We start from the raw sequence: 15952 nt of genomic DNA, 5'->3' as shown, positions 1-15952 counted from the left end.
CGTTGTGTTCCTCCCTGCCCTCGTTACATCACGGGTGGAGATACACACGACCTGTGCGTTATGTGTTTGGGGCTCGAGCATGCCCAGTCAGCTCTCGAGGGGGTTGGCTGCGAGCATTGCGAGAGTCTCCCAATGCGTACATTAAGATCACGCCGGGCACTCTTCGAGGAGAGTGCTTTGGCTCGCGGTCCTCAGGGCTCGGGTCCCGCTGCTGCCGAGGCACAGCGAAGGCTCGCGTCTTGGGGATCGCAGTTAGATCTGGTGGCGGGGTTAGAGACGGGTGATCCCCTATCTCTGCCCTTACCCGCTGGATCTCAAGCCTCAGCTCGCGAGTTGGAGGCACGCTCTGCGGTTTCTTCCGCTCGCGCTGAGGCACAAGATCAGCTGCAGCACTCCAGTTCCGAGGAACTGGATGTTGTAAGCGTAAATGAAACTGACGAACTACTTCCACCATTACACACACACGCACAGGAGGAGCTAATGGAGGTTGTCACTCGCGCCGTTGCCAGATTAAGTTTAGACTGGCCGGCCGAGCGTTATGAGTCACAAAAGCACACAAGCAGGCTAGATGAAAGATTTCTGCCCTCATATACACAACCTCCTAAGCGGGGCTTGCCATTTTTCCCGGACCTTCACACCGAGGTGTCGAGGTCCTGGGCTAAACCAGCGTCAGCCCGAGTTTTCAACCCGTCAACATCTGAATATTCAAATATAAACGGGTTGAAGGCTCATGGTTATGCGGCGATGCCGCGGGTGGAAGAGACGCTCGCGAGCTATCTCTCCCCCGAGTCAGCATCGTCGCTGCAAGCCCCGCAGCTGCCCACCAAGCCCGTAAGAACAACATCAGCGCTGGTGGGCAGGGCGTACTCGGCAGCCGGGCAGGCGGCCGCCTGTTTACATACGGTGGCCGTCCTGCAAGCATATCAGGCAGATTTATTGGGGGATATAAATGAAGAAACTGAGGAAGTGGGGAGAGAAACGATCGCCGAAATTAGACGGGCGGCAGATTTGTCTCTTCGTGCCACCAGGGAGACGGCCAGATCCATCGGCCGCTCTATGGCAGCCCTGGTGGCCACGGAGAGACATTTATGGTTAAATCTATCAGATATAAAAGAAAGGGATAAGAAGTTTCTGATGGATTCGCCCGTCTCGCCTACTGGCCTCTTTGGTGACGCTGTAACAACAGTCGTCGACCGTTACCAGGAGGCCAGGAAGCAGGCGGCGGCGTTCTCAAAATTTCTCCCCCGCAAATCATATCCCCCAGGGGCTGCCGGGCGGGGGCAGCCCCAGCCGAGTACGTCCTCCTCCGCAGCGCATCGAGCGCAACAGAAACAGAGCGTGGCCGCTCGGGCCCCCCCGCAGAGAGAACGGGGGTCCGGGCGACGCGCTCAGCCGGGACCTTCCCGCGGTAGGACGGATCTGAGGACCGTCCTTATCGCTAGGAAGGCCTCGGCTAAGAAGTCCTGACGCCAAGAGCGCAGGGCTTCCGATGGCAGTCCCCTCCGGGAAAGTGCGGCACGCCGAGGCGTCCGCTCTTTCCCGGTGCCATCGGGGGGCCGGTCTGCCAACCCTGCCACCATTGGTGCTTCAGGGCGCGGCGGTCCCCAGCGAACGCATATCTCCATGTCCGCCCGGAAACGTAGCGGCTTGGGGATGTTCGCGCCCTCTCGGGAGGGCCCCTGGGCGGTCAGTTCGGTTGCTACCTGCCGGTTATCCGTTACAGGACACCGGGCTGACCACACAGGAAAATCCAGAGACCAGCCTCGAGAGGCTGGTTCCCCTAGTAGATTTTCTGGCAGCGTGGAAACTTCTGCCGAATGTCTCAGAATGGGTCCTGCATACAATAGAAAAAGGGTACAGAATTCAATTCGGGTTACACCCGCCCGTGTTCAACGGGGTTACTGCCACGGTAGTAAGCCCCGAGCAGGCTCTGGTAATGGAACAAGAGGTACAGACTCTTCTGCGAAAAGAGGCTATAGAACGGGTCCCTCCCCACTGCAGAGAGTCGGGGTTTTACAGCCGGTACTTCATAGTTCCGAAGAAGGATGGGGGGTTAAGGCCTATCTTAGATCTGCGTCATCTAAACAGAGCAGTAAAAAGATTAAAATTCAAAATGCTCACGATAAAACAGATCGTGTGTCACATCAGGTCCGAGGACTGGTGTGTCACGATAGATTTAAAAGATGCGTACTTCCACATCTCCATCCTTCCGCAGCACAGACAGTTCCTCAGGTTCGCTTTTGGGGGAAAAGCGTACCAATATCGAGTGCTGCCATTCGGTCTAGCTTTATCGCCCCGCACTTTCACGAAGTGCGTGGATGCAGCTCTGGCTCCGCTGCGACTCCAGGGCATCCGCGTGCTAAATTACATCGACGATTGGCTAGTGTTAGCACAGTCGAAACAACTGGCGGTTCAGCATCGAGATGCTGTTCTCGCCCACATGAAGGTGTTGGGGCTAAGGTTGAACGAAAAGAAAAGTATGTTGGCGCCACAGCAGAGCATTACTTTTCTGGGGGTAGTTTGGGACACGAGAACGATGTCGGCTCGGCTATCTCCGCCCAGGGTAAAAACGATCCTGAACCAGATAAAGCTAGGCCAGTCACTCACTGTCAAACACTTTCAAAGAGTGTTGGGTTTGATGGCAGCAGCGTCCAACGTGATACCTTTTGGCCTGCTGTACATGAGACCCTTGCAGTGGTGGCTCAGGACCAAGGGGTTCTCCCCGAGGGGAAACCCTTTTCGCCTAATCAAGGTCACGCGGCGCTGCCTACGTGCCTTGGTGAAGTGGAAAGATCCTTGGTTCCTTTCCCAAGGTCCAGTTCTGGGGGCTCCTTGTCGTCGCGTAATGCTAACGACGGATGCCTCCCTAACTGGCTGGGGAGCGGTCATGAGTGGCCGCTCGGCCCAAGGTCTGTGGAGGGGCCATCAGCTCTCCTGGCACATAAACCAGCTGGAGCTGATGGCTGTGTTTCAAGCACTCAAACACTTCCTCCCAGACCTACGGGGCCGCCATGTGTTAGTTCGGTCAGACAACACTTCGGTGGTCTCGTATATAAATCACCAGGGGGGATTGAGATCGCGTCGGTTGTGGAAGCTCACGCATCACATTCTGATATGGGCCCAAGGCAAGATACTCTCGCTCAGGGCGATGTACATCCCGGGGGTCCTGAATGTAGCGGCAGACTCCCTGTCGAGGCAGGGAGTGGTGCCGGGGGAATGGAGGCTCCACCCCGAGGTGGTGGAGGAGCTGTGGATCCGCTTTGGGCGAGCCCAGGTGGATCTGTTTGCGTCTCGAGAGACGACACATTGTCCAGCATTCTTTTCCCTCACACATCCAGCCCCACTGGGGCTGGACGCAATGGTACAGACGTGGCCGAGGCTGCGTCTGTACGCCTTTCCCCCTCTGGCGTTGCTCCCAGGAGTGCTGGAGAGAGTCCGCCGGGACGGGGTTCAGCTCTTATTGGTAGCCCCGTTCTGGCCGAGCCGAGTATGGCTCTCAGACATCATATCTCTCCTAGAGGGTCCTCCCTGGGAAATCCCAGTCAGGAGGGATCTTCTTTCACAGGCCGGGGGGTCAGTACTGCACCCGCGCCCGGAACTGTGGAAACTGTGGGCTTGGCCCCTGAGGGGGCCCAGTTCATAAACACGGGTCTATCGACTGAGGTGATAGAGACCATGTTGCACTCCAGAGCACCATCCACAAGGAGACTTTACGCACTCAAATGGAGAGTTTTTGTCGCCTGGTGTACGCACCAGACTTTGGACCCTGTTAACTGCCCGGTCGGTTCAGTTCTCGAGTTCTTGCAAGAAAAATTCTCCGCAGGGTTATCCCCGTCGACTCTGAAAGTGTATGTGTCGGCGATATCTGCGTATCATAATCCATTAGATAACGCATCATTAGGGAGACACCCGTGGGTCACGCGTTTCCTCCGTGGTACCTTGAGGCTCAGACCTGCGGCACGCTCCAGGGTGCCGACTTGGGACCTGGCCATAGTGCTGGAAGGCCTTATGTCGGCTCCCTTCGAGCCGTTAGAGGAAGTGTCAGAAAAGTTCCTCACACTAAAAACAGTGTTTCTCCTAGCGATTTCATCACTGAAAAGAGTAGGAGACCTACAGGCTCTATCAGTAGCACCTTCTTGCCTTGAATTTGCACCAGGAATGGTGAAAGCATTTCTCTTCCCGAGGGAAGGATATGTTCCCAAGGTCCCAACCAACGTGCCGGGACCAGTAATGCTGCAGGCTTTCTGTCCGCCTCCGTTCACTAGTCAAGACCAAGAGAAGCTAAATCTGCTATGTCCGGTCAGGGCCCTAGATGCATATGTCCACAGAGCTGCCCTGTGGCGAAAGTCAGAACAGTTGTTTGTATGTTTTGGGTCCTCCAATAAGGGAAAACCGGCTTCAAAGCAGACGCTTAGCAAGTGGATAGTCGAGGCTATTTCGCTCGCTTATGAGTCGGTCGGACATCCTTCACCTATGAGGGTCCGCGCCCACTCTACTAGGAGTATGGCTGCCTCTATGGCTCTTATTTCGGGAGTTTCACTGTCAGAGGTTTGTGATGCGGCTGGGTGGTCCTCTCCGCATACATTTGTGAGGTTTTACAATCTGGACGTAGCCTCTACTCCGGGGTCCCGGGTGTTTCTGGGTTAAATCACACAAACAGACATTTGGGACTCTGGCGACGTGGGTATTGAGGTCCCCTAGCGTTTCGACGCAGCTCGAAGTTCCCTCGAGATAGGGAACGTCTCAGGTTACGTATGTAACCATGGTTCCCTGAGAGGGAACGAGACGCTGCGTCGAGATGCCATACTCCCGGCATGCCTGTGATCGACTTGTTCGACTTTTTCAGAAGCTAGTGACTGTTTGGTCCGGGCATGCTTTATAGCTTCCTGGTCGATGACGTCACCCGCCCGTGACGTATCGTCCCGCTATTGGACTGATTACACAAGTGCTTCATGACGTGGCACGCAGAGGCGTCCCCTAGCGTTTCGACGCAGCGTCTCGTTCCCTCTCAGGGAACCATGGTTACATACGTAACCTGAGACGTTTTCTCGTCATTGAAGCCCTATTTTTTATCTTTTAAAAAACTTTTTTATTTTTTAATTTTCATTTTTTAAATAAAGGTTTCCGAGTGATATCAGATTGTATTTGTGTTTTTATTGTACTTGCCCTGTAATTACATGAAACAAGAGTGGAACAAGAGTCACTTTAAATTAAAGGAAGTGTCTGTAAAAACTGCAATCACTATCCCCTCCCCCTCTCCCCTGACTCGAGGTCGCCAGATATGCTGCAGGATCCAGCAGGAATGTTTGTAGCTGCAGCGGTGGTAACTAGAGCAGAGTTGGCAACCTGGATGCCGAAGCACTACTGACTTTGTGATTGGTCGATAGGTGGAGGGCGGAGCTTCAGGCCAAAACACAACATGTCAACATCAACATCAGTTGAGGGCTGCAACAACAATGACAATATCCTGGACACTATGCTGAAACGTCCCAGTCCTTAGTTAAAATAGCAATTTTCTCACAATGTATGATATTGTAAGTACTCAACTGAACAAAATATATAACACTGGCCTAGTGGTTTTTGGATATTTTACTGCAAAAATAATACATAGTGCACCTTTAATGCAGTTGTATGCTCAAAGGTTGAAAACTGTTTGCTCTGACCTCATATCTGGAGTTAATGCATTTATGCTGTTAATGTGTTGCAGCCTGGAATATTTAAATATAGGCCTACTTGATATTAAAATTTAATATTCGGACAGTATATACTTATTGTATATCTGTGCTTTGATGATTTATAAAAAATAAAATAAAAAAAAAGATTAATGTGGTAGATAACCAAAATTGGCTACTATGGCTCTTGGGTTTTTTATAGCCCCAGGGCCCTACGTGTTCTTACTCTAGGCCTGGTTGCAGTGGAGTTAAAATGACAAATCAAGTCACAGTACCAGGCAAAATGGAAGCTATTTTGACTGGATGTGAGAATAGCCACAATAGACCATCATACATTGTTGTTTTTCTGTTGTTATAGTTTCTTGTGTTTTATGATACAACACACTTTTTGTTGTGATTTATTTCTGTTGTTGTTGTGTTTTAAGTCATTTTGGTGTGTTAAATTTGAATCAAATTTTTTTTTTGAAGGTTTTGGACTTCCCCTTTTTTATGATTGAATGTACTCATATTGTGGTACTCAGAAGTTTTAACATACACTGTAAATTCTAACAAGTTCAGTTTACTTAAAAAAAGTTTGGAAACTGATTGCCTTATTTTTGCGAAGCAAACTTAAAGGGAAAACTGAAGTTAATATAATATTCAGCTAAAAGTAAAGAAAGCTTACACCTCCCAAGTGAATTAAGTAATACATTTTAAGTTATTTTAATGCCAATTCTAGTTAACATACTCTAGATATTTACTAATCTTACTTAAGATTTAATTTTAAGAATACTTGAGTTGTTCAATGTTATGTTATGCAAACATCTTACAATTATACTCAACATAGTTTTAATCTGCCATTTTCAGCTAAGGATGTCATAAAAAACTATGTGCAATCGGTTTCCAGGTTTTCTTCAAGTAAAGTGAACGTATTTATAGTAGTTCACCTAGCATGAATGCAGTTTACACTCAAATAAGTAAGCTTAATTGCATCAAGTTGATCTTACTTAAACCATTTAAGTTGTGTCGACACAATTCTATCTGTGAGCTTAGGAAGTGTACTCCCAGAATGCATTGCAGAATGAATACATTAATCACAGGGCAATCATAACTTTGTTTTACTATTTTTGGCTTTATTTGACCATTTTATTTGCTGTCTTTTGTAAGTATAACACCAATAATGACAGCAAATGAACTTAAGGTCTTATTAAGTGTAAAGGTCTTAAGTGTAATTTTTTTTTTTTTTTTTTTTACCATTGTTGTGTTTTGCATGCTGAATGTTAAAGTATGTGTGTTACTCAAGCTTAGACAATAGTTAGATATTGTCACAAAATATTGTCATATATGCGTGTGTGTGTGTGTGTGTGTGTGTGTGTGTGTGTGTGTGTGTGTGTGTGTGTGTGTACACACGTACACACACACAAAAACGCACATGTCGCACGCACGCACGCACACACACACTGTTGCATTGCTGTATCAATAGGAAGAGATTTACAGTAATAGAAATTAAGTTCCAAGTAACAAACCAAAGGGAACACTAATTCACTATAATGGTGAGAAATTTTAGGAAATCAATTTATGAAGTCAGCTTATGTGATGCTCTTCCAAAGTATTTAGTTGTATTGTAAATAACATTCAAGATGAATGGAAAAATGAGTGAATGCTACTAAGAAGAACGATGACTGCATAAGTGGAGGATTAAGATTTGCCCCGCCTCAACCTTTTGCCCGCCCAGCTGTTTTTTTTTTTCTTTTTTTTTTTTTTTTTTTTTGCTTTGGCAAAATGTTACTCAAACCAGTCAAGTAATGTTAGTTTTCTGAGTAACAAATGCAAATAGTTCAGATTACATTTTTTTTTTAAAGTAAGTTCAACAAATGGTTGGACATTAAGTAAAGTTAATTAAAACGTCTAAGTAAGAATAACTATTGGCTTTTATAGTGTAGTATTGTCATCATATCATTGTAGGACCAAAATAAAACCATTCAAATATCAAGTAAATAAGTATTGTGATACTATGTGCCACAATACTCTTGTTACACTCTTATTCCAAAAAGTATTGCTATACCATTATACTCAATATGTTGTCTCGCCTCTTTCTCAGTTGCACCTATACATAATTTGAGGGTTCCCCCACCTGCCAAATGTCATTAACATGACCCCTGCCCGTATGACAACATATAAGGAAGATTCCAGAATGAACCTTCTGAGCTTTCATTTTCTCAAATGCAGAGCAGGATACTTAGTGCTTGGTTTACACCTCCATGTCTAGCCACTGGGGGACCATAGACAGGCTAGGGGAACTCATATTAATGTTAAAACTTTAAAACTTTAAATTTCCAAATGCTGATTAAGTTTGTCTGGATGAGTAGTAGCTGCTGAACGATCAGTACAAAATTTTGCATGTGAGTGTTTACAGTGTATTTAAGTAGAGTAAAATAATTAGTAGCACACACAAAAAAATGGTTCAGGCCCTTCATAGATAAGACACATTTAAATGATGGTTACTTTACTTAATTAAATTAAGTTGTGTCAAAGTTAGATATGTTTGTGTTCAATCAGTCTTATATATTTAAAACTGAAGTTTACTTAATTAATTTGCGTGAAATATTTGTACTTTGCAAGAGACTGCTTTAGGAGAGTAAATTTAGGGATTAAAGTGTTATTTTATGTTTTTCAGTAAAGGAAAAGATGTTATTAGTTTATGTTAGTGTTTAATGTTCAGTTATGTTGGACATTGAGGAGTTTCTGTAATTTTGTGGTTACCATTATGCAGAATGTGTTTGTTTAGACTGTGGGCACTTATATACAAATTCATTGGATGGAATTCCTGATCTCAATTAAATTTTTTTAGTTTGTCCAATTAATTAATTTTGCATTTTATTTAAAAAAATATGCTTGTTGTTATTTACATTTTTTAAAGGTAAATTAAATTGATAACAGTGTTTACCTTACATAATAAACTTTTATAACTTTAACATAACATCATTAAGTAGACGGCACATATAAATATTATGTAACAGAGACAAATTCTGAAAGAGATTCACACAAGAAATTGTGCAAGTTTTACTTGATTTTTTTGTTCATATAACTAAATTGTTATTTGTATAAATTGCTCAATATAATTATATAGTATAAGTAACCACTTACCACATAGTTTTAAAGTAAATTCAATAAGTCATTTTTTTGAGTGCACCTTGTATCAAGACAAATTATTATTTTTGTAAAGAAGTGTTCTACTCCATACCTATGCAGAGCAGTAGTTTGCAGGAAACTGACATTTACTTCCAAACCCTCTGTGTTTTAATACACTTCTCTGCTGTTTAGACCTGAAATGTGTTGACCCAACTTCAGTATGATTAAGAAGGCATGTAATCTGCCAGTCGATGAAGGTCCCTTGGTATGACCTTTATTCTTCCAAAATACCCAAAATTAAACAAAAAACTGCTGAGAACTTATATCATAATAGGAATAAACCCTCACCCACTTTTAAGGAGGCTGCTAAAATAAATGCATTAGTGTGCTGTGACTAGCTTTTGTCAAAATAATATATATGTCTTTGTATCATCAACGAATGACACGTTCGGAACAGTGAGCTGCATTACACGCATTGTGGCTACAAAGAAATCTCCTGCACTCATTTTGTCCATAGTTTGTCTTGAAAAACCAATATATTTGACGATCGTCGTAGGAGAAGTCACACTGCGAGATTGTGCACCGAATCTTCTGACACTGCCAAAATTTCGAGGTAAAATTTGATTGCAGTGGTCATTTAATTGGCTGTCGGTGAACATGTCAAACTAACGATCAAAGACGTCAGATTTTAGCCTAGGATCAGAGGAATCTTTTAGGATTCGCAAAATTTGTCTTAGATTGCCAAATCGTGGGCGAAATCGCAGTGTGCACCAGGCTTAGCTTAACATGATGCGCCCTGTACTATAATTTTTCTATAATCAGTGTATAAAATAAATAGATAATTTGGGTAGATTAAGTAATACAAACAATTTCAGCCACTTGCACAGCATTGTCTTAGTTTCAGGCCGACATTTAAATAAAAGCTGAAATATTTATATATTCTGAGATTGCTGTGAGTGCAACAAGTGAAACAATAAGTGAGAGATGAAAAAAGCAAGCTGTGTTTATGAACGTGAGCAGTTCCTGCTCAGGTCAGACGCAGAGCTTGGTGGCGGTGGCCACGGACATTTTTCTCTGTCAGGCTTGCAGGAGTTGGTATAAAAAAAGCCAGCTGTCAGGCCTCATGGAACCTGGCCTCTAATTAAAACAGTGGAAAATTAGATAACTCCACAAATTCATCACTGCTGCCGCTGGCCGTCAGGACTGCACTCTGGGGGCCGCCACCCACCTTTTGTTTACATCAGGGAGATTTGGCTGCACAGCGCTCTGTTTTTAGAAGTTTTTCACTCTAATGGGCTAGAAGAGCTTTCTCCTGCATCTCATGTCTCTCCTGATGGAGCTGATGGAGGCGAGCCCAATAACCTCCACCTACCCTAATTCATTTTACACACGTCTGCCTCGTTAGACCCTCATTTATTAGATGCTAATGGAGGTTCTGAGTGCTGTGATGTCATGTGTTGGCAAACAGAGAGAACATGTCTACTCACTCCTCACTTATTTTCCCACTCTTTGAGAGCTTAACGATCAAAATGTGCAGAAGGTACTGCAACACAGAATCCAGGTTTTTGGAAAATGTTTCCAGAAAAAGTCGCTCACAATTCTTAGTGTAAAGGATGATGGGAAGAATGGGTTCCAAGGTATGTTGTGGTCAACCATGTGCTCTTGAACTCTGGTCTGGAGTGAAGCCACTACCCACTAGAACAATCAAGCCTATTTTGACAGCTTCCATTGACATGAAAAGAAAAGAGATGTAAAATAAAAAGTATAAATTAATTGGAAGGAATACGCATTTTGTTTCCCACTCTGCATGTTTGAATTTGTAAATAAAGATACTCTCCATAGAAACTGCATTGTTTTTCCAAAATATTTGCTGTTAGAAAGATTTTACTGTCCAACATTCGTTACGCTACACCAACTGCCATTTAGTAATCATATTGTTCCAACCCAGTTTATGCAATTTTTATGAAACAAAAAGGTATATGTAAGATAAAATGTCTTAACTTCTGCACATATAAATCAATTGAATATTGATGCAGGCTCTGAAAAAGCCAAAAATATAATTATATCATCAATAGATTTTTTTCCTCCAATGTTGGAACTCTCTAAACCTATTTGTGGTCGCAGTTATCAAACTTGTTGCGTTTTGATTAGTCATGTGACAGGCTTCTTGCCATTTCTCATTCCTATTCGGCATCCTTTCAGAACTTAGACATTCTGTACATTCAGAAAGAAAATAATATGACATCTAAATGACATGAGGTAGCAAATTATGAAAGAATATAATTGAATAAAGATTCCTTTTAGAGTTTCTGTCCATCATGTAACATTAGTCCACTGAAGGGGAGCTTGGTGATGAACCCATATGCAGCTTATTAAATAAGATGTAAGCAAATGCAAAGACAAAGACAAAGACTGGAACATGAGCAGACTTGACCAAAACACTCATAAACCGCAGGGTTACATAAATCCAATACACAACAAAGTAACAAGGTAAACAAGTGGCTTTAAAGGAAGTGTATGTAAGATTTTGGCCAAAACTGGTACTGCAATCACTATCCCCTCTCCCTCTCCCCCCTCTGACTCGAGGTTGCCAGATAAGCTGCAGGATCCAGCAGGAACGTTTGTAGCTGCAGCTGTGGTAACTAGAGCAGAGTTGGCAACCCAGATGCCGAAACACTACTGACTTCGTGATTGGTAGATAGGTGGAGGGCGGAGCTTCAGGCCAAAACACAACATGTCAACATCATCATCAGTTGAGGGCTGCAAACAACTGTTAAATGACAATATCCTGGCCGGACTACTGTTGTCAGTGATATAAGTATTTGAAATTAACATGAGTTCTTAATGTCTAGTGATATATCAGGGCCATTTTATGATTAATTGAAATACATTTCTTACAGTTCCTTTAAATACATTAACTATGGAAACACATGACCAAGACAACCAATGAACAACCAGAACTCATAACCACATGACAACACAATAAACCCATCAGAACATGGCACATTCACAAAGGGAAGCACAAGGTGTGTTCGACTTCGGCTGTGGCTGGATGCAACCGATCAACGAGAGTAGCCACATGCAGGCGGAGCTGCAAACCGAGACATAAAGTCGGACAGTTTCTGCTTCCTGTAGTGATGCTCACACTGCATTTGCATACTTTAACACAGATGAAGTGAAATATGCAATATTTCACAATACACAGTTGTTTCAGAGAAATTTTCATTCAATAATTTATGTACTGCTTAATACAGCATCTGTACAAGAATAAAGTTCAACATAAGCCTACACACTATCAATGAAGTGGGGTCTACGTTTATTTATTAGTTTTATTTTGATAAACATGACAATATAGCATTGTATTGCATGAAAAGAGGTTTTCTCCCCAGCAGCCATATCACCCTGTAGCCCAAGACTGGTTTCCCACTGAAGCTAAGCAGGGCAGAGCCTGGTCAGTACCTGGATGGGAGACCAACTGGGAAAACCAGGTAGCTGCTGATAGAGGTGTAAGTGAGGCCAGCAGGGGGTGCTCACATGTGGGTCCTAACACCCCAGTATAGTGATGGGGACACTATACTGTCAAAGAGCACCGTCCGGATGAGATGTTAAACCGAGGTCCCGACTCTCTGTGATCGTTAAAAATCCTGCATCCCAGGATGTCCTTCAATAAAGAGTAGGGGTGTAACCCTGGCATCCTGGCCTAATTTGCCCATTGGCCCCTGTCCATCACGGCCTCCTAATAATCCCCCTCTCCTGATTGGCTTAATCACTCGGTCTCCTCTCCACCAATCAGCTGGTGTGTGGTGAGCATTCTGGCGCAATATGGCTGCCGTCGCATCATCCAGGTGGATGCTGCACATTGGTGGTGGTTGAGGAGATTCCCCCTTCTATTTAAAGCGCTTTAAGTGCCCAGAAAAGCGCTATATAAATGTAACAAATTATTATTTATATTACCGTTATTAAAAAAAACTGATTTGTGAGCATTAGTAGAACTGAAGGTTTTAGAATAAACATGAAACACACGTGATCTCTGTCATGCGGTGAATCCTGCCAATCGTGGAACAGCTGTGTCGTCATCAGAGTTTGTGCAGTTTGGTGCAGCCACTATAGAGAAGCAGCACTGGCTGTATAAGATCAAATCGCTCTTGTGGTACTTTGATGCCATATGTCACTGTCAGGTGGCGTCTGTGCTGTCTCAAGTCGGACAAAAATTCTAACCGGCATGCACTGCTTCAAGTCAGCCACCGATCAGTCTGTGCATCGCTGCATCAAGTCAAACAAGCCTATAATCACATGAGGGCAAGGAAATCACACTAAAAACAGGAAGCATGTCAGTGATAATACAAAAAAGAAGACATGAAAACTTAAGCATGAAACAAAATCCTAAACAACCATGACATACCCCCACTCCTCCACCCCCTCAAAAGGGGGCTCCTGACACCCTAATGGAACACCCAATCTAAACCCAAAATTGACATAAAAAATCCAGGAGGGTGGTGAAGCAAAGGCGGTCCCGGGGGAGGGACGGAGGGCCATCTCGGCTAAAACACTCTGGTGTGGGGGTAAATGTGGGATTTCAGTGCTCCTTGTCTGCAGTTTCACAGTAAAAGATGAACCACTTAACAACAAGTCATGACCAACATCCTGAGTAGGGTTTCTGAGCAAGTGGTGTCAGGCATTAGATTGTTTAAACATCTCTTTGTTTAATCAATTTGAAAAAAATACCATTAAGGGACTCATCAGCATCCACAACATAACTCGCAAAACTCCATCTCATAATCTTCTATGGGGCAATGGCCTTGACGAAAGCAGGGAATGGAAACTACTTGGTTAATTGTTAATGGTCGTGTATTCTGTAACATTAATCCACTGATAGTGAGCTTGGTGATGAACCAATGAGCAGTTTATTAAATCAGATGTAAGCAAATACAAAACAAAGACTGGAAAACAAGAGGCTTTAAATACATGAACTTGGGGAACACATGACTAAGACAATCAATGAACAACCAGAACTCATAATCACATGACAAGACAATGAACCAATCAAAACATGACACATTAACAAAGGAAAGCACAAGACATGATCACATGAGGGCAAGGGAAGTACATGCAAACAGGAAGCATGACAGTGAGAATACAAAATAAAAGACATGAAAACATAAGCGTTAAACAAAACCAACCATGACAACCTGTCACATACACAGCAGCACTAGACTGAATGCCCTGCGCTCCATTGAGCCTTCATGTGGGGTCTGACCTGGTGGTCTTTCTCACTTCCAAAGGGAGGCAACTCCGTGTAAACACACTCCACCTCCCTCATCCATCCAACCAACTGTCCCGGCCGAACAACAGCATCCAAAGAGGACATAACAGGCTCAATTTGACAGTCATTGATGGTAGTAATCATTCTCTCTCTGATTTAAATGCCTTTCAAGAGAAACCCACTCTTGCCCTGTAGTGACTCTAGCTATTTGTTGCTATTGCTGGTTTTCCATATAGTCATTGTGATTAAACAGACATGCCAGAGCAAGGCTGGTGTGGCTTGTGGCTCAGTTCACTGGAACAATCAGAATGATATAGAATCAAGTTGTAAGCCACCCTAGACAATGCATTACACTGATGATACCACAGGGAAGAGGTATAAGCAACATCTCTTTACTGTGGCATACACATAGAACATTATCAATTTATATTATTCAAATCAGTTAAATGATTGTTAGGCTGCATTAACTAGGTCAGTTTGAACTGGGAACCCTTCCTATAACACAATTTACTCATTACATCATAAGAAGAATGTCATCTACACTAATGTTAGTCTCTCTGTTTATCCCGAGGTCTACTGCAGTCAGCCGGATACGGGCCGTATCCAAACCAGATGGTGGACCTGCGCCTGGACAATAGCAACCAGATGGTGGACCTGTGCCAGATGGTGGACCTGCACCTGGACATGACCAATGCATCCCTGAAGTGTCTGCAGAACATGTCAATTAAATGCCCCATCGACACAACACCCTCATTAAACCCGTACTCTGGAGTGACAATTCCAATCTTTTGAATAATCTTACAAATATCTATTGATCTAATATAACTTCTGAACTGTAATGTTGTCAAAGTCATAATCATACACTATTTGTTTGGTGGCCAGAGGAGAACTGGCACCCCAACTGAGCTTGGTTTCTCCCAAGGTTTTTATCTCCATTCTGTCCCTGGAGGAGTTTTGATCCCTTGCCACCGTCATCTTTGGCTTTTGGCTTGCTCAGTTGGGAACACTTAAATTTCAACTATATTACTGATCTGCCCACATTGATGCTATATGACAATTCAAATTAGCTGAAAAGATTTTCAAATGAAAACATTTTGAACACAACATTTTAAGATACAAGGATAAGACATATTATTCAGTTATCACCACAGTGCTGGATCTCATGCTGTAGAATCACATAGCCACGATTACAAAAAATACACATTTAACAACACATTACTTCTATAACCAGAGCATTACACTTTGAATGAGATCAGTGACTTAGGCCACTACATGATGATTATATCATCCTCAATAAATAGCCAACATCACCTGATCACATTTGCTCATGGCAAAAAGTACTTACTTTTCTCTTGGTTTGTCCTGCTGCTGTGTTGCTGCTGTGCTAGCGTGTGCTCTGCACGCTTTTGAATCTTTATTTGATATCATTCTCTATTGTTTAAAACTGCTAAATATAACTTTCTCATCCCCATATATTGTCTAATATTACCTACCACATTAAATCTTACATCGCTAGGCTTTATCTAAATCACTATCACGTGTTAGCATCTCGTTAGCCTGTTAGCTTGCCATTTCTGCACCCAGGTCTCCTGTTTTCTGAGTTGAGATGGATTAGTAAATAAATTAACTTTGGTAAGTCAAATTAATCAACAAATATATTAAGCCAAGTCTTCTCCTTCTGTCATTGTCACTTGCAGTGCTTGAAAAACAGCTCGATCTGCTTATTTCTCGACTCTCTTAGAAGAAAACAAACACAACCCTAGGTATTTTTACGATAGTGTCTAAATTAACCAAAAATAAAACTTCAACTTCTGTTGTTTGTAAACAGCACAGTAGTAATGACTTGTTGAACTTCTTTACTAGTAAGATTGATAATATTAGGAACAATTATATCCTTGCAGCCTTC

Source organism: Pseudorasbora parva, chromosome 16 (assembly GCF_024679245.1).
Source record: "Pseudorasbora parva isolate DD20220531a chromosome 16, ASM2467924v1, whole genome shotgun sequence".
In the NCBI taxonomy this organism is placed as follows: domain Eukaryota; kingdom Metazoa; phylum Chordata; class Actinopteri; order Cypriniformes; family Gobionidae; genus Pseudorasbora; species Pseudorasbora parva.
The sequence above is the reverse complement of the archived record's forward strand: the minus strand, read 5'-3'. Positions refer to the sequence as shown.